At 39.4% G+C, this 19,940-nt stretch overlaps 1 protein-coding gene and 1 non-coding gene across 2 annotated transcripts in view; both read right to left on the bottom strand.

Moving 5' to 3' along the window:
- LOC5564746 overlaps positions 1 to 19,940 on the bottom strand; it is a 789,319-nt gene that overhangs the window by 81,164 nt on the left and 688,215 nt on the right. The gene's annotated exons all lie outside the window — the stretch shown is intronic.
- Positions 16,475 to 16,547, bottom strand: Trnaf-aaa. Its single transcript has one exon. It is a non-coding gene; the product is annotated as a tRNA-Phe (tRNA).

The following is a 19,940-nucleotide window of genomic DNA, read 5'->3' as shown; positions in this document are numbered from 1 at the left end:
AACTCACCGAATTTTGAAAGGGAATCTCACTAAATCACAAAAAGGAAGCTCACCGAATTGTGGAAGTAGTAGTGAAAATTTATCAAACAGTTTCAACCGAAGATTGTTCCCGTTGACCCCACTGCGCAGCAGCTTCAGCAGAGCGGGCGGAAGCGAGTTCGTGTGTGCACAGCAAATTACACACTTGGTCGGTATAAGCCCAAGCCTAGCCTATATATCCTAGCGCTGTTTCGTCTAGAGAAGAGAAGAGCCCACATTACGCTTCCTCGTACCGGGATGATACTTATGGGATCGGATTTCAGCGTGGTTGCGTGGTTTCGAGAGGGCTGCTCTCGGGTCTTGGTTGGGTGTATTATTTGAAAAGTTTTCGCTGCACTGCATTTTTATAAGGATCGTCTTGTGTGTTTTATTTGGTTTTATATGGTTTAAACAATCGTTGGCCGGTTGCGAGGGGTACGAAGTACGGAGTTTTTGTTGTTGTTTGCGGCAGAACGTGGATAGAAAGCTTAATGAGGATGTAACTAGTTCGCGGAAAGTATGTCGTTGTTTACTAGGAGGATTGACGAAGAGTACACTCGTATCTACGGCTATACGTTAAGTTCAATGTGTAGATTTACCGAAACTCATAATTGCGTATAAATACAAAATAATTTTCGTCAATTGCGTCCTAAAGCCCTGCCCCAGTTTTAGTACCAAACGATTAAGTTTGGACAGAAACTACCCAATTTCAAAATGATTTTCATTCGCTAAAATCTCAAAAAGCGATTTTTCTGGCTTTTGAGACTTTGTCACGCCGCTTGGTTTAAACTCAAGTATTGGGTGTGTTTGGTTTTCAGTGTCCCTTCCAAAATGTCAGATTGGAACAACCCCAGTGTTAAAAAGTAAAACCCCTGTGGCGTTTTTGTCGACAAGTGAAAGTCAAATATGTTAAAAAATGTCAAGTTTCAAATTTGGACCAATTTAAAAATTAAAGTTTAAATATGGTATAGTTGTTGTTTGAGTGGGAACATTTTCCAAAGTAGTCGAACACGCTCTATTGTGTTATTGAATAAAACCAAGATTTTATCAAAAAAAAAAAAATTTGGACCCTATTACATATAACTTACAAGGTGTCAAAAATTACGTACAAATTTCATAAGAGAACACTTGTGAATTGATTTCTTGACTGGTTTTCGCTCTTCCATAAGATTCTTATGAAACACAAAACGTCCGATATTCAAAAGTAATTATTGTCGTTATCGTTAGAGATCTTTCATAAACTTTCATTTCTCGATAACTTGTTCAAATCAACGTAAGTAACTTTCATACGGTTTTGAGAAAAGTAATTGAGAAGAATCACAACCTGTCTTCTAAAACTGTTTTAAAATGAATCACCTTTTTAACATGTTTTCGCCGTGTATATCGCTCAAATTTGGCGTACAATCAGATCGCGTTCAAAAACTACGTAGTTTCTATTGTTTTCAACAAAAATAATTATAACAAAATGATAAGCCGTTTCATGCAGTTACTTTCGACGTTTTTCTACCAGTGTAAAATCGGCTCAAGTATTGTTTTGTTTTGATTAGTGGTTAAGTCACTTTGTCTCTCTATACAGCGAGGCGGCGAAAGTAGTGGTTAGGTTGTGAAAGTTGAAAATCTTACTTTCGTCGTTTCGTAAATCCGGAAATTAAACGTTCTAAAAGTGAAAAATCTAGTTGGATAGGAGCGGAACATGTGGAATTTCGTCTGCGAAACACGTAGGATCAATAAAGTAAGTTTATTCACTTTTCTGACTTGAGACTATTTGAATAGGAGGGGACGGATCTGGTGTAGTGGTAAGAACACACGCCTCTCACGCCGAGGACCTGGGATCGAATCCCATCCCCGAGATAGTCACTAAAAATTTCAGTGACGACTTCCTTCGGAAGGGAAGTAAAGCCGTTGGTCCCGAGATGAACTAGCCCAGGGCTAAAAATCTCGTTAATAAAGATAGAAAAAAAAAAATATTTGAATAGGTTTTCGAGATTTCTTTAATTCAAAGAAAAATTTTCTAAATATATAATGGCTCCAAAGAATTCCATAATTGATATCTATAACCCTTCATAAGAGTATCTTATGATATTACACCCATTTATATTATGAACGCAGTGATCGATTAAAGTTCACAAGTTTTACTTATGAGTCTCATTAGCTACTTCTTATGTCTTTAGTCCATTAGAAATTCGTATGAAATTCTTACGAATTTTTTGATAGGAAGACGACTCTTTTTTACAAGTGTAATAAATTGTTACGAAAATCGTACTCCATTAGATTGTCTTATGAAAGCCAATGATCAATGCTCATGATTAATAAAACGAGTTTCTTATGAATTTATATCTGTTTATCTTATGAGTATTGTTTCATAAGTCTGTTATGGAATTTCATAAGACTATCGAATTGAAAAACAAAATACTTCTTATGTCGATATTGCATAAGAAAATCTTGTGTACCTCATACGTTCCGTTTCCTCAGTGTACACATCCAATGTGTAACCGAAGTTAAGCGTGTACGGAATGCGAATCATGATCGAAACATATTTAGGCGAATGAAAATTTGCTTTTGCTTCAACCGCTAAATCCATTGCTAAATCATAGCTTAACTTTCGAAGCAAGTTGATGAATTTTGTATAATGAAGTATGAATTTCTATCCTCGGTTGAAAACTTTTGTGGTCGAACTCTATCAGCAATATTGCACTGTCTTCACGACATCGAACTGCAGATAATAGCTTCATTTAATTAAACTCCAGCTAGAGCAATTTATGGCGTGCTTCACCAGTGATCCCTTTCCTTTCGCCAGATGTCTTTAAACTCCCATTGCAAGTGCAAAAGGACGCGAGGAGAATAGTTCTAATTATGCTAAATGCTTTCTTCGCACTGCTCCTGTCTGACTGCATTATATTATCCACGTCATTCTGCGCTTCTATTGCGCTCGCCTTTCGATTATTATGGTTACGCTTCTAAGATGTTTGGGGAAGAATAATGGTTTTCAGGTCGTGCGGAAGAAGTTGGTAGGAAAGTGCAATTTACACCAGGGGTTATTCGGAAAAGTTACTCTGTCTGAAATCGGTGAATGCTTCTGTGGTATAGAGATAGCTGGGGATTTTTTTTTAATTCCGTACGGGTTTGGGCCGATAGGTCTCAGATTTTCATGAAACTTTTTCCACAGGCAGGGCTCATCAATATATGAATAAAAAAAAATTGAGAAAAATTCAGGGTCGCCTATTTTCCCGGAAAACTCAGTTGGAAATTTTTTGTTTTCCCCTGACACTACTTACTTTGAAAAATCATAACTCAAGAACGAAGCATCATAGAAACAATTTTTTTTTTATAAAAATGAAAGCCTATTTTTTTTAGAAAAAAAAACTGAAAACAGTTTTTTACAAAATATTCGACCGTTGAGAAAATTCGTAAAGAAAAGCCGGAAAAACTATGTTCCAACTCGTGGAAAATTTTCAAAAATATATTTTTGAGAAGATAATTTTATAAGTTTTGATCCCTGAAATTTTTGAAATGTACTTTTTTTTTCGTTTTTGAGTTATGGCCAATTTTGTGAAAAATGGCCATAGCTCAAATATATATTTCAATCGATGCATCGGAAAAACAAAGATTTTTTATCAAAGCAATTGCAAATTTTATAAAACATCTGAAAAAAAGATATGGGATTGGTTTTAATGAAGTATAAGTCGGAATGGATGATATTTTTTATGAAAAATTACACCGCTAAGAAAAACTGAAAAAAATGTTTCTGGCTCAATTTTTCATTACACTAAAAAGGGAAAAAAAATTTTTTTTGAAAATTTCCCACGAGTTGGAGCATAGTTTTCCGGCTTTTCTTTACGAATTTTCCCAACGGTGGAAAATTTTGTGGAAAACTTTTTCCAGTTAATATTTTTTTTTATTCCTGAGAAAATTTGCTTTCATTTTCATAAAAAAAACTTTGTTTCTACGATGTTTCGTTCTTGAGTTATGATTTTTCAAAGTAAGTAGTGTCAGAGGAAAACAAAAAAAAAATCCAACTGAGTTTTCCGGGAAAATAAGCGACCCTGAATTTTTCTCAATATTTTTTATTCATATATTGATGAGCCCTGCCTGTGGAACAACTTTCATGAAAATCTGAGACCTTTCGGCCCACTTTGTACGGAAATAAAAAAAATCCCCAGTTATGAATAAAAGGAAAGGCAAGGAAAAGAAATATGAATAGAAATAGGAATAGGAACAGGAACAGGAATATGAATTCTAACTAAGTGCTAAGCCGACTGAGGCATTTCTTATGCATCGAAGAAGCACTAAATTAGAATGCCGAGACGGAACTTCGCCGAATATTGGCTAACTAACCTCTAATTGTCAGCCGATTGTCAATATATGATTCACATATCCCATAATGTTAATATAAAGCTTGTTAGAAAACTAACTCCTACTGGCTAAGTTCTAGACTGAAAGAATGATCCTCAACTCTTAAAAGGAGTTCGTACTGGTTACTGAAACTTCGTCGAAGACTGTACTGCACTGTCTCTTAACAAAAGGAAAATATTCGACAAAACCCCCAAATGGATGAAATCTCATAAGCCCTGGGCTTACTATATTGCCCCTACCAAGTGTTTTTGATAAGGGACCTGACTATACAATGGTATGAACATGAACATACAGTTAACTCTCCCTTACTCGATTATCTGTATCTCGATATCGAGTTAGAGAACCATGGTAAAAGATGGTTTACATGGCTACCTCGATGGTCCATTGAATCGCATTTGCACTGGTTTTGTGTTCTGTAACTCGATACCTCCTTAACTCGATGTTTACTTCAATATCGAGTTATGGAGAGTTGACTGTATGTTCTATTAGATACAAGATACCGGTTCATGGACAAAAGGTAAAAAAAAACAAAAGATTGTAAGACTAAAGGTCGCAAGGACAAGAGGTCGAAAATGATTTGCTTGGTGGGAAATGTCCTTTTTCGAAAAAAAAAATTTTCGGTCTTTTGTCCCTTCTTTTGTTTTAACCTTTCGGTCGTCGCGCGAATTTTTGTAACGCGAGTAGTCACGCGTTGTACTTTGTACAACACCCTTGGCGAATATCCCAGGAGTATGAACACTTAGAAAGATGACGTCTTCGGCAAATTTGTTCAGTAGCTCAAGGGCTATCATTATTTGAGCCATAAAATTCGAGATTTTGCCGCTAGGCGGCGCTAGTGAGCATGAAATTTTTGTTTTTTTTTCAGATCTCAGGATCCTGACCACTTAGAAAGATGGCGTCTTGGGCAAAGTTGTTTGGTAATTCAAGGACTATTATTGTTTGAGCTAATTGATTATAAATTTTGCCACAAGGCAGCGCTAGTGAGCATAAAACATTTGTTTCGCAAATATATCAGGAGCCTGAACACTTAGAAAGATGGCGTCTTCGGCAGAGTTGTTCAGTAGCTCAAATTCTTTCTTTTTTTAAGCTTCAAAGTTCGAGATTTTGTAAAATAATGATAGGTTTTGAGCTTCTGAACAACTTTGCTAAAGGTGCCTGTCTAAAATGTCAAGATCCTGCAGTATCCGCAAAACAAAAATTTCATTCTCACTAGCGCCGCCTGGTGGCAAAATATCCTATTTTTTGGTTCAAATAATTATAGCCCTTGAGTCACTGAACTACTTTGCCGAAGCCACTATCTTTCTAAGTGGTCAGACTCCAAATATGAGATATCTGCAAACAAAAGTTTCATGCTCACTAGCGCCGCCTAGTGGCAAAATTTTAAATCAACTAGCTTGAACAATGTCAGTCCTTAACACACTAACTACTTTGCCGAAGACACCAGCTTTCCAAATGGACAGGCTCCTGAGATATCTGCAAAACAAAAGTAAAACTTCCATGCCCACTAGTGCCACCTAGCGGTCAAATTCCGAATTAAATGGGGTACCATCAGATAGCGCTTCAACTTCAGAACAACTTTAATAAAGACCCCAAATTTCTATATTATCTGGATATTGAGATCAGGGAATGTCTGAAAACTCAGTGCAGTGCCAAAAACATGCGTGCCACTCAGAAATTGATTGTGCGTCTCCCATTCTTTGCGAGTAAACTCAAAGCAAGGCGCAGGAGTCAATTTGTTTTTGTGCGAGACAAAGCAAAGCACAATCTCTACTCTTTCAGTCTCTTTCGTAAAAGCACAAAATCCACTCTAGAAAATTTTCAACAAAGTATGCTTTGAAAGCAGACAAGCTCAATAAGTGCTTTGCAAAAACTTATTGGTGTGTATCTTGACATATTTGGTAAAGTCAGAAACACAAGGTAGTGACGAATTATGTTCAACTTGTTTAAGAGTTTTGACAGTCACATATCAATGAAATGAATTCAAGTGAATTTGTTTACGCGTGTACGAAACGCAAAGAGTCAAAATGAGACAACTCGATACCGTGCATCCCAAAGCACATTGCGAGTCAGCACTGCGAGGGTGCAGTCAAGAGAAAAGTACTCCTGCACGTCTCTTTCGAATTTTGGGTGCTATCTCGCTGCAGTGCGTGTAGCACCGAAAGAGATTTGAGTCGCACCCCATCCCTGATTGAGATATAACGATTTGAAACTGTGGTTTCCTTTAACCGTATATAGTGCGTTCATTATTATGCGACTTCCATGTACATTTGCTGATTTCACCGTATTATAAAGGGCCATACTGTAAATAAAAACTGTCGAGTATTGTTCTTAAGAAGATTCTTGAGGAATACATTTTGGTTTGGTATCGATAGATATCTTTGTTGCAAAATGATAGCATATAAATCACAACTGTTGTACAAAGTACAACAGCGCGACAGCCCGAAGGTTAAGATCTCTTGTTCTTTAAATTTGATGCCTTTCGACTTTCTATCACAGATTCCAGGATATTAATTTGCGGCAATATTTTAAAAATGGTTGGTTGGTTTGACTTTATTAACGAGATTTTTAGCCCTAGGCTAGTTCATCTCGGGACCAACGGCTTTACTTCCCTTCCGAAGGAAGTCATCACTATAACTTTTTACGTCATAAGTGACTATGTCGGGGATGGGATTCGATCCCAGGTCCTCGGCGTGAGAGGCGAGTGTTCTAACCACTACACCAGGTCCTTCCCCATTTTAAAAATGATTTTATCATCATTTATTTGTTCATATAGGGTAAAATGTTTCGAAATGTAATACATAGATGACCCGATTTTGTCAGCCCCTTTTTCAAAACGTTTTTCAGCCCTCCTTCAAAAAGGAAACAAGTTATCAGAATTCTTTCTTCGCTATGTTACGCATAGTCACAATAACTTTAATACAGTTGAATAATATTTGGAGAAACTTTGATAATAAAACGGTGAGAGCAAAAAGTGCTCCGTAAAAAGGGGCAGACAAAATCGGGTCAGTACTGTATACCCAATAATTTGTATATGCCTAGAAAAGATTATTTTCTTTAATCTACGATAGAAATTAATTCTGTTCGATCATAACTTCACCAATACTCAACAGATATCAAATTTACGTGCTTTTCAATATTACTGTGTTGTTTTCAAAAAGATTAATAAAATATTAAGCATAGAAATAGTGTTGACTCAGTCATTGCACAAAAACTACATAAAACATAAACTTTTAATGAAACATGCAAACTGAAATGGATTGTTTTAATAGCGTCTTGACAATTTTCGACGAATAAGCCACACTCTAACATCAAGGCATCGTCATTGTTTAGATTTTCGTAAGTAAAACCTTGCGAAATCCAGTTAGGGATCATGCACAAATTACGTCACGCTCCAAGGGGGGGAGGGGGTCGAGCCAAGCGTGACATGCCTTACAACATTTTCGCAGGACTCATACAAAAAGTGTGACAAAAAGGGGGGAGGGGGTCGGAAAAGTTGAAATTTAGCGTGACATAATTTGTGTACCATCCCTTAATAAATTCACTTAAGATTTGAACGATGTTCATCATTGCGAAAAGAAAATCTTGTCTTCAATCACCTCCAGAAGACGTCCACCAAAATCGCATTCCGCCTCGTTTGATGGAAAAAGTTCAATCTCGACGGTCGGTGATAAGTGTCACCATCTGTGTGCGCTACGACGACGACACTTCTTCACTGCCTTCCAGTTTTGTGATACGGGCGGATGGGCTATCCAGGTGACAACCTGTTCCAGACATGTTTTTCCACGAAACTTTACTCGTTTGGCACTGGAACACAATAGTCTCGGAACCGCGCGGTTGTGGCTCCGCCAAGACAGCTCCAGCTCAGTCAAGAGAGGACTAAGAAACCACCCGCTGCACAATGGGTCGTGGACAGAATTTATCCGGACAAAACCTCTAGCGCTTTTTACATTACATTAATTTCTTATATCTAGGTGCTCTGTGTTCGGCAACACTATCATCCTTTTTTTGTTAGAAATAAATCAAGCTTGCAATAACATTTTGTTAACAACATTTAACATTTCATTTGCCGTAGCAGTTCAGAATTTTTATAGGTGAGTTGATTTCACCTGCTTATAAGAGAAAAAAAAGCTTCAAATCTACTGAACCTTAAGCGGTTTATGGACAAAAAGTCGAAAGACAAAACGTTGAAAGACAAAACGTCGAAATTTATCTGCTTGGTGGGAAATTTTTCCTTCTTTGAAAAAAGATTTTCGACCTTTTGTCCCTTCGTTTTTGTTCTTCGACCTTTTGTCTTTCGAGGTTCTGTCCTTTCGACCTTTTGTCATAGCTTCGGCTTAAGCACGGCTTTGGAAGCGAAATATTAAAAAGGTTGCATCGCAGCGCCATCTATGCGGAGAAATTTCAACTGTTGTCATCAAATCCAAGATCCAATAATTCCCAGATGAGTCTCTGAAGACTCCAACGCAAAAAACGCTCTTCTAAGACGCTAGAGGATTTGGCAGACTAAATTCTGTTCCTTGCTCAGTGTGCGCTGGTTACAGGGAGGGGTTGCCGGTAATAAAGTACCCAACAACAGCCAGAGTGCAGCACTGTCGGGCCAATTCCAGTGCGCTGATATGGTGGCGGTGGTGGTAAACATGTTTTGGTTGTCACCGAGACTGATGGGTAGTGGGTTGCATAGAACAACATGGCGTACATGGCAGCCTGAAGAGCGTTGTCGCTTCGGTTGACACCTTTTCGCGGTGATGGCCTTCTCCTGGCGGATATGGCAAAGGGCGGGTACCCACGGGAAGATACCACGGTGACATTTCACCGTAATGGAGAAAGTTTTAGCTTTTGGGATAGATTTCTCAAGAGCTGCAAAACGATGTTCTTCTGTGCTAATCTACTTTTTCTTCAAGTTTTTGTGGGGAGGACAAAGCGTAGTACAATAGGTGCCACGTTGCGAGTCACACTCCAAGATACATGTATGGGAGTGATGAATTGCCTTTAGGGATAGTGAGAAACAGATTGCGTGAGCCCTTTAACAGCTGTCAAGACACTTTGATTAACTCATGATTTTTCTTCTGGATTTCTTCTTCGTGGTAGTTTATTACTTCTGAAAAAGAGCCCCGGATGAAAATGAATATTGTATCTATTATACATTTACGATCTATCTGATTTGAACTATTTCTTGTTACTTTTAAACTATTCATATTGGGTGTTTTGGACTCATTCCAAAATTGTTAGAGTGTCACCCCATGTCTCGATAGCATTGAACAAGCGTGAACAAGATGGAAATTGAGCTGTCAATATACGAAAAACTGAAAAATGGTAGAAACTTCATTTATCATTCGCTTTATGGTTCAGAATGATTAATTAATTAATAAAGTATACAGTCACAAGATATGGGTGGCACTTGTTTTAAAAATATAAAATTGGCAACAATTGCATTTTCAAACGAAATATTCAAAAAAAAAGATCAATGTTACCCCAGATTATGGTAACTTGTTACCCATGGTTTTTCTTACAGTGACATACAGTTGGGTCTTCAATTAAACGTGAGTTTCTATAAGATACAGTTAAGTGTTATAGGAGACCTAGGGCTTTCATAAATCTTTGAATATCTTGTATGTATTAAGAGATGGCATAGTACTGTCTTTGGCGAAGTTTCCGTACCCAGTAAGATCTACCTTAAAGAGTAGAGGATTACTCTTTTGTTAAGAACTTGTCCGGTAAGAGCGCTTTTTCTAACTGTCATATGACATGCGATGATCATTTAGACACGGAATTCCGCCATCAGACGTGCATTAAAGTTTTGTTTTGCAGATTTCTCATAATCAATACGACTTAGCAAAATTATCGATGGTTTTATTTTTTCAGTAAGTTAATTGAAAATGTTGCCACCAGCAGTAAGCATAATACTTTTGTTTTGCAGATATCTCAGGATTTACATTACTCAGGTTTTTGGCCGATCTTTGTTCGAGCAAGTTGATTCAAAATTTTGCAACCAAGTAGCGCTAGTGAGCATGAACTGTTGTTGTGCAGATATAGCTCAAGATCAGTGAATCGATTCTCAGACTTACACGCAGCAACAGAGACGTTCTCCTCACCTATCATTATTGCAACAATATTATTCAGCAACAACAGATTATCACAACTTGAACCTGGCTCCTATTCGCGACGAAATTTTTTGCCTTTTCTCTCTATCAACGTTTTCGTTGAACACGTAGAACTTGACTAGAGACAGCCTCCTGACACCGTCCATACAACCCCATTTAAAAATAACGAGCAAACATTTATGGTTCCCACTTGGATGTGGTTCCCACTGACAGCTCAATGTGTGTAAACAAATAACCGTTTGAGGAATAACAATCGATGGTGGTGAAATCTATTTCTCCGAAAAATTTCTTTTCCCGCATAACAACAGTTATTCGAACAAACAAACGGTTGCAAACTATTGGATTGTAGTACAGCAAGTCAATTTGGGTTGATGAGATTAGCTAGAAACACATTTCAATATTGAAGGAAAAATTCCATAATATGATTAGGCCAACGTACGTTGTTGCTCTTGAGTTTGATGCTGACCACGAAAACATGGCTGCCTAGCGCCGGGTTGACAGAAAGGCAGGAAACTAATCGGTATGAATTGAATGGCCGACTAAAAAAAGGTCACAAAGAAACTTCAGGAGTTCAACCAAAAACCTTTGAATTATTATTAGCACGCTCCTACCAATACGGCCAGATCATCACCTTGAGAGTAAGGTTGCCCAATTGCCAATACAAGACTCGTTGTTGGCTAGCAGTTCGTAGCTTAGACTCTTTTTGTCTGCAATAGTGCGCCCGGTGACTGTGCGGTTTGTCAGTCAAAGACAACAAAAATGACGAACTTCTACGCGCTGATTTTTTTTTTGGTTTTTCGTCATCGGTCAGTGACGAAATTGATTATTACCAACCCTGAAAACCTCATCCAGCGGAGCAGTTTTTCCAAAAATGCTGATAAGTCTAAACATAACAATTGTAATTTCTAATGTCTACTAGGTTTGCTGGCATGGAATTTCATTCAAAAGGGTATTCATGCTTCGGTTTGAAGCAAACCCGATTGATTTGTGCTGAGACGTTCATGTGTGGGTTTGAATGGTTGGCTCATTGATTTATGTAAAAACGGTGGTAGGTCATTTGGTATCAGGTATCAGGTATCAGAAGGCCGGCTCCAAAGGCACGTTCCCCACCAGTTGGGAGATTTGTGCCATCGCCATATTTGAGCCTATTTCATCATCTACCCGATGGGAGAGGAAAGGGAAGGGAAAGATGGGAGGAAATAGGAGTGGGGTCCCTTGAAGAGGGAAAATCGCATAAGCGAAATGAGAGCATGTAGCTCCATACCACAATGGGTTCGAACAGCGCCCTAAAAAGGGCACTGCAAAACGCATGAGCGTAAAGAGAGCCTATAGCTCATTACCACAGCGGGTTAAGAATAACAGAATGTCCTGAAGATTCAGGCTTCTGTATTCAGTTTCACTTAATAAGTGTTTACCAAGTAATTGGAATCGCATTTGCGCAAAAACTGGACAGTTACATATCAGGTGATACGAAGTTCCATAATCGGAGTCACAACTATCACACACAAATGAGTCAGCACGCTGAATATTTGCCATGTGATAGTTGAGTCGGCAGTGGCCTGTCAACGCTCTGACCAAGAGACTGCAATTCTGCTTTGACAGATTTGTTAAATACTTCGCCACCTTTGGAGATGGCTCAGTAATATACAATTTTGTTTGACGACACGACTCCAAACTATTCCAATATTGCTTGTGCTGAGTTGCCGCCCAAGAGTTTATCTGAAGCTTCACCCAGCACTTCGAAATTGGAATAGCCGGCTCAGGGCCAATGAAGTCATGCGATGCTCCATCGCGAGCTAGCTCATCAGCCAATTCATTTCCAGCGATGGAAGAATGGCCAGGTACCCATACAAGGTTTACAGAGTTGACTGAATTCAGTTCCTCAATTTGAGTTCGACATGCGATAACAAGCTTCGACCTTGAGTTGGCCGAAGCGAGAGCTTTTATAGCAGCCTGACTATCTGAACAGAAGTATATGACTTTACCCATTACGCGCTGTTGAAGTGCTGATTGCACTCCACACATAAGGGCAAATATTTCCGCCTGAAAAACGGTGCAGTTTCTACCAAGTGAGTAAAACTGATTCAGCCTTAGCTCACGAGAATATACTCCTGCACCAGCTCTACCTTCAAGAAGGGAGCCATCAGTGTAACATACTATATTGTTTGATATACTTCTTTCCAAATAGCCAGACGTCCACTCTTCCCGTGAAGGGAATTGTGTGGTAAATGTCCTGTAAGGAAAGTTACAAGCAATTGTGAGATCACTTGGAGCAAGGACAATTTTGTCCCAATTCACCAAAAGTGGAAACAACGAAGTGTGTGTAGATCTACGATTCACTGGATTTTTCTCCAGTAGATCCAGTACCCATAAACGGTAAGAGCAAGAAAGTGCTTCTTGTTTAAGATATATGTGTAGTGGCGCAACGTCGAAAAGGGCCTCGAGCGCTGCTGTGGAAGTTGTAGAGAACGCACCAGACATCGCCATCAAGCACATCCTTTGGAGATGGCCCAATTTTGATTGGATTATTCTCACTTCGCCCTTTTGCCACCACACAAGACATCCATATGCCAATATTGGTCGAACAACTGTTGTGTAAATCCATTTGATATATTTGGGTTTGAGGCCCCAAGTTTTACCAAAGGTTCGCCGGCATTGACCGAAGGCCATGCAAGCTTTTTTGACTCTGAAATCGATGTGAGCTGTCCATAAAAGTTTGGAATCTAGAATGACTCCGACATACTTTACTTGATCAGTCACATTAATCTCAGTGCCAAAAAGACGTAAAGGTCGAATTCCATCGCGGTTTCGTCTTTCCGTAAAAAGAACAATAGATGTTTTATTCGGGTTAACCGAAAGGCCATATTGGCGACACCAACTCTCGACTACCTGAAGAGCACTTTGCATCAGGTCGAATAGGGTGCTTATGCACATACCAACTATCAGAGCTAGATAGTCGTCGGCAAATCCATAAGTTGGAAAACCGCAATTATTGAGTTGCCTCAATAGCGTATCTGCTACGAGATTCCACAAAAGTGGTGACAAGACTCCCCCTTGGGGGCATCCGCAAACACTCAATTTTCGAATCGCTGCTTGACGCAATGTCGAGAAGAGATGTCGGTTTTTGAGCATTTGATGAATCCAATTGGTAATCATTGTAGGTAGCCCATGGTTTCGTGCGGCTTCCAATATGGCATCGAAAGACACGTTATCAAAGGCACCCTCAATATCCAAGAAAACACCCAAGCAGGATTGCTTCTGAGCGAATGCTTTCTCGATATCGTATACAACTTTGTGTAAAAGAGTCACAGTGGACTTTCCAGATTGGTAAGCATGTTGATTCACTTGAAGAGGCATGTTTGCCAAATAAACATCACGGATGTGATGATCGATAATGCGTTCCAGACATTTCAGAAGAAAAGAGGTCAGACTGATTGGTCTAAAACTCTTCGCTTCCTCATACGACGCACGTCCTCCTTTTGGGATAAACTTTACAGTAATATCACGCCAGGATTTGGGAATGTACCCGGTAGCAAAACTGCTTACAAGTAGCTTTTTCAAAACATGTTTGATAGACTCAAATCCCTTTTGGAGCAGAACAGGATAAATCCCATCCGCTCCTGGAGATTTGAAAGGAGCAAAACTATTAAGTGCCCATTGAATCGATTCAGTAGTTACGATACTGCGAGCCGAGGCCAGAGACTCGTAACTACATGAAAAGACATTTGGTTCATCCGTAGATGCTATGTCCACACATCCGGGGAAGTGTGTATTGAATAAACATTCTAAAACTTCTTCATCGGAAGAAGTAAAGTCACCATTAGGTAAGCGAATTTCGTTCACTTGGAAATCCTTAGATTTTGCAAGAATTTTGTTCAACCGACTGACTTCACTCAAACTGGAAACATTTGTACAAAGGTTTTTCCAGCCGGATCGTTCAGCAGAACGAAGAGCCTTCTTGTAAGCCTTGCGAGCTGACTTGAACGACTCTGATCCAGCTGAACGGCGTCTGTTCCAACTCTTTCTACATTGTTTCCTGAGTCTAGTCAGATCGGAATTCCACCATGGGGTCCCTCTTGTAGTCTTTACAGACCGCAGAGGACATGCTTCTTCAAAAGCTTCCATAATGTAGGATGTTGTAGTATCAACGGCATCATCCAGATCACTTGGATTTTCAATGGACGGAGAATATCCATGAAATTTGGTCGCAACCAATTCAATGTAGAGTTCCCAGTTTGTTGACCGGGGATTCCTAAAACGCAAAGTCTGCGCAGTTACATTTGAATGTTCAAAGAAGATGTAGCGATGATCAGATAATGATTCCTCATCTGATACATGCCAATTCGTCAACTCGTGACTGATTCTATTCGAGCAGAGCGTTATGTCTAACACTTCTTCTCTATTAGAAACCATGAAGGTTGGGCGATTGCCTATGTTAAGTAATCCAAGGTCTGTACTACTTAAGTATTCCATCAGACTGGAGCCTCTCAAATTGATATCCGAGCTGCCCCAGATGATGTGATGAGAATTGGCATCACTGCCCACAATCAGCGGAAGGCCTTTTGTTACGCAGTGTACGACAACTCGTTTGAAGTCATCCGTTGGGGATGGTTCATCATGTGGTAAATATACCGAACAATAGACGTATTTCCTGTTGAGGTCACCAACAGAAACATCGATTGTGACAGCACATACATCTCTGGTAGTTAACTCAGAAATGAGTGTAGCAACGATTGCTTTATTAACGAGCACGCATGCGCGGGGCATGGAGCGCGAGTTTGCCATTTCAAGCTTGCTAAAAGTAGCAAAAACTGGGTCCACAAGGTTACCTAGATAGAAGTTCCCTCTACGAAAGTAGGGTTCTTGAACTAGCGCCACTTGGGCTGCACCATTTTGCATGAGTCTGCAAAGATTGATCGTTGCTGTTCTTTTATGCTGAAGATTGATCTGAGCTAACCTAACCGTAGCCACTACCCAAACTAGGCAGGATTAAGCTTTTTGCAATCTCAGCACGAAAAAGACCAGCAACGAAAAAACCAGATCGGTATCTATTTAAAGTCGCCAAAGGCGAAATAGCACAGAATACACTGTGTAAAACGCATAATGCGAATCCATGTAGGTGATTATTTAAATTAAATGTCAACATATTCATAATCCCACCCTTATTAAGCCTCAGGATAGAGACTGAAGAAGGGCAGCCGATTATCTCGGAGAAACACAAGGCCACCTGCACCATTGCTCCGGGTAGCACAGGAAGGACTCAATACTGTGGAGGGCGCCCTGGTACCCCACAGGCTCCGTTAGCGGTTAGGTTTTATTTAGACCCCCCTAACCATTCATTCCTAGGCACGGTACGCATCACACCATAAATTAGGGGTCACCTGTGAGGTGGACTTTTACCACCGGAACAGGCAGTCCGTAGTGTTAATTCTTAGCCAGTTGAAACAACCGCTACCGACACTACGCGGCTATCTAGGCTGCTCGGGAAAAGGAGGTTAATATTGATGATTAATTCCTGACGTGCCCAAGCAGCCCGCAAAAATCCAGCGGAGCAGTTTTTCCAAAGATGCTGATAAGTCTAAACATAACAATTGTAATTTCTAATGTCTACTAGGTTTGCTGGCATGGAATTTCATTCAAAAGGGTATTCATGCTTCGGTTTGAAGCAAACCCGATTGATTTGTGCTGAGACGTTCATGTGTGGGTTTGAATGGTTGGCTTATTGATTTATGTAAAAACGGTGGTAGGTCATTTGGTATAAAGTCGTTTGGCATAAAGTAGGTTGGCATAATGGTCATTTGGCATAATGGTCGTTTGGCAGAATAGTCGTTTGACATAATGAGTCTAAAACCAATATACTTGTTTTTTAATTATGAATCGTGGTTTACGGCCAACCAGCCGAGTGGAAGTTTAACAACTACCGAAAAGCTTAACATTACATATAATTTACAATTGGATTAGACGGACAAATATGATGTGAAGATTTGCGAAAAAGTTATACGTCTTCTCAGTGAGAATCGAACTCACGACTCCCCGATCTTTAGTTGGGGCGCGTTACCACTACGCCATGAGAGGACTCATGAACGCAGAAGTTAACCTGAATTCGATTTCAGCTTAATAATCACGTGGTCCTTTTTCGCAAAGTGCACCTCTTTCGGAAGAATTAGATGCCCATCCAAACACAACGCTTTCTATATATATCCAATGTCTAGCCCGAGAGCGGATTGTTTTTTATTCCTATACCTAATGGTTTTGATCTCGGTAAAAATTTAAAAAAAAGGCCGATATTCATTCTAAGTCACCATTTATAAATCATTTATAAATACAATCTGCTAAACGACCATTATGCCAAATGACCATTATGCCAAACAACTTTTATGCCAAACAACCATTATGCCAAACGACTTTATGCCAAACGGGGTACAATCTGTAAAAACAGAATGGAATATGAAAAGCTTAGCAATCATATAAAAAGTAGACCATATTCGCTAGTTTCGTCTCAGGATCAAAACCTTTCCTTTCATGATTTTTCTATTGCTATTTTCACCATAATGTCTCTGGTATACATAATGTTATAAAAGGTGGTGTTACTGTGAACTGTATGGTTTCTCTACGTTATTTTTTATACTACATACAATACTTCCTGACCTTGCGATGGTCAAATTATACCACTCGAATAACCACCACGATAAAAACCATACGCCGGGCGCCATAAACATGCGACGACTGTTGTTCTGAGCTCCTTTTTATGACGGTGTGGTGTCACTCTATAAGCTCAGGTGGGTCTTCTGCCCGAAAAACTTTCGCAGATCAGCGTGTGCCGAATGAGAGAGCGGAAAAAAAGGGTCGAGACAATAACGATAATGATTACGGTGATAAGCTGGGAGGCGTCCGGCGGCCATTGTGTGTGTGAGCGGTGGTTGACAAAATTGAGGGCGGTTTCGGTCTGGTGGTTGATGGTGCGTGAAAAAGAAAAGGGTCATTTCTTATACGACCGGGGCTTCAACTTAAAGTGGGGATTGGGCCTTAATCGCAGAGATCTTTTGTTGACGTTTTGCGGAAGGTTTTACGAAATGTTCAGCAGTTATGCTGTCTCTCTAATAAAATTTGCTACATCCTTATAGAAGTTGGTGATACGTTTTTATGCAGAGTTAATCGTCAATCGTTGTAACAAATTGCTTGGAATATACTATGTGAATTTTATACTGATGGTTTAGACATGGATCACATATCAATACGTCAACGTCATGTTATTGCTTTCCAACTTATAAGCTGAGGAAATTTGTCAAGTTTGTAAGATTGCCTCACAGGTATTGGAGACTTAACGTGCATATACTCGGGATTCGAATTACCTCCGTGAAAATGAAAATCAAATTATATTGAAATTGAATTAAGGACTCAATCATACACTGTATTCAGAACACCAAACAATCATTTTCAGGTGAAAAGTACAAACGATACCCTTCAGTTCGATGACACGTGTATCTGTAAATTCAAGCATAGTAATTTTCCCTAGAAGTTCCAAACCCATAGGACACAAAAGTGAATTATTTATCAAAGCCCGCATCATCATAGCTTGCAAATGATAAAATTATCTGGTTACATAAAACGCACCAGCTGAGGGCCATTAAACATGAAATTTCTTTGGAATTGACCTGCGCGACCACAAATGATTCCAGCTTACAATTTCAATGACTATTTCCGTGGCTTGTCATCAATAACGAGCTTGGAGTAAAATAAAAGAACAAGTAGAAATAGAAGCTCGATTAAGAAACCTATCAAATCGAAAAAAAAACCAAACTCTTTGGTTTTACTCCTGGCTCGCTGTTAGTCCAGTTCATCATGTACGAGTTTTCACCGATGAGAGAACAATATTCAACGCAGCAACAGTCAGCCAAATATAATGGAACGCGTAAGCTCTGCAAAAAGGGTGGAAGCAATTTTAATTAAATCCACAAGTTTCATTCTAACTTTGTTTAAGTCGTTATGATCACCCTTCGCCACCCTTCGCAATCCCATTGGATGAACGAATGTAGGAAGCGTGTAGCCCTAACAGAGTGCTTTCTTTGGATGGGCTTCTCCATGCGAAAGTCGTAGCAACAGATATCAGCAACACCAGCGATAAGCCGCGCTGCTGTAGCGATAGTGGAGCGAACTGTGGGTACAGCAAATAAAAGATCTCTCCCCCGCAATGGCAGCTACCGTGCCAACCCTTCCTCCGCAGCACAAATAATTTATAATCCTGATTATCCGAGCATTAATGCAATTCATTTTCAATAACCAGCAACATGGGAGTCAGCTGATGATAACGAGCGGGTGCATTGGGGAATGACACGGACGAAGTGCATCGTTGCGTTAGTTGCAGGCGGGAAATGTACCCTGTGGATTAGGGTGTGGATAATTTTTCGAACGTTCTCAAAACCAATCGTTCGTGTGCTCTTCTAAATTGCAATAGTTTGGAAGTTAAGCTCCCCCAGAGCAGAAAAAAATAAGGCTTAGAATAAGGCGGGGCAAAAGTTTGACCTGAGTGATATATTTATAAGCCTAAGCGTAAGCAATGATGACCGTACAATTCCTAGTTGCTACTCCGTGATTGACCAGAATAATCAAAGTTGCAAAAGGAATCAAGAGGTGTAGCTTGGTAGTTGCTTTCCATCTTCAATGTACAGTATCGAGAACTCCAAACATTAAAAGTCAATAACGGCGCACGGTGTGCTGGAACACACATATTATCGGACTTGCATGAACCTCCGATCTTTTTTCACTAAAAGTTAGCCTTGGTTGTCAAAAAAAGCTTGCTGAATATTAAAAAATCTTTCATCGGCAAAAAATTGAAAAAAGACGATTTTTTGTATTTTTCCATATATGAGTTCATAGGAGAATATTAGAGATACACTAATATGATGACTTTTAACGACCTAATGACCGATTTGACATGACATATCTTTAACATGAATGAATTCTTAGATTTAAGCATCATTTCCTACATACACTAACACAATATGACCAGCCCATGGTGGTATGCCGTATTTTATATAATGGAAATTTCACTTTTCACTTCAGAAAAGCTCATACGAACGCTTTGTATTCTTCTTTCTGAATCAAATCAGTAATATTTTACGTATGCGGTATAGTTTTCTAATCATAATAGGAATTCCCAGAAATTGATACACATGGCAGTATAGGCTGTATTCATGTGCTTATACGCGCACAAGTTTTGAAAGCGGGTTCACTATAACATGATTAACAGTAAATGGCTTATATAGCCTTAAGGTGGTCTCAAGCTCATCATGATACAAGTTTTGTGCAGTCACTTATCCACTCATATGCAATGGACACATTATATTTGGGGTTTGAAGTGCCTGATTTTGAGTAAAAGGGCTGGATTACTTCGGATAAATGTGGCGACGGTAACAAATCGATCCAACGTAATCCAGCCCTTTTATTCATGACTTCGCACTTATGGAG

Source organism: Aedes aegypti, chromosome 1 (genome assembly GCF_002204515.2).
Source record: "Aedes aegypti strain LVP_AGWG chromosome 1, AaegL5.0 Primary Assembly, whole genome shotgun sequence".
Classification (NCBI taxonomy): Eukaryota; Metazoa; Arthropoda; class Insecta; order Diptera; family Culicidae; genus Aedes; species Aedes aegypti.
Note: the sequence above shows the minus strand (reverse complement) of the source record. Positions and strands in the feature narration are given on the sequence as shown.